The following is a 255-nucleotide window of genomic DNA, read 5'->3' as shown; positions in this document are numbered from 1 at the left end:
ACACTCATGACGTCGGCTAATCTTTCCAGTTTTAGATTACTTGATGCCTTGTCATTACAAGGCTCTTTTCTAATGCCTTGTCTTTAATAAGCCTCTTTCTCTAATTTATTGATATTGACTTCGGCATCTTATCTCAACACCCCACCATAATCTAAACACTTGTAGATATGTTCGACATTCCAGCTAGACCAACAAACTTATTGAATTTAATCTTGGCTAAACTTTTAGTCAACATATCAGCAACCATATTTTCAG

Source organism: Pichia membranifaciens, assembly GCF_001661235.1.
Source record: "Pichia membranifaciens NRRL Y-2026 unplaced genomic scaffold PICMEscaffold_9, whole genome shotgun sequence".
Taxonomy (NCBI): domain Eukaryota; kingdom Fungi; phylum Ascomycota; class Pichiomycetes; order Pichiales; family Pichiaceae; genus Pichia; species Pichia membranifaciens.
The sequence above is the reverse complement of the archived record's forward strand: the minus strand, read 5'-3'. Positions refer to the sequence as shown.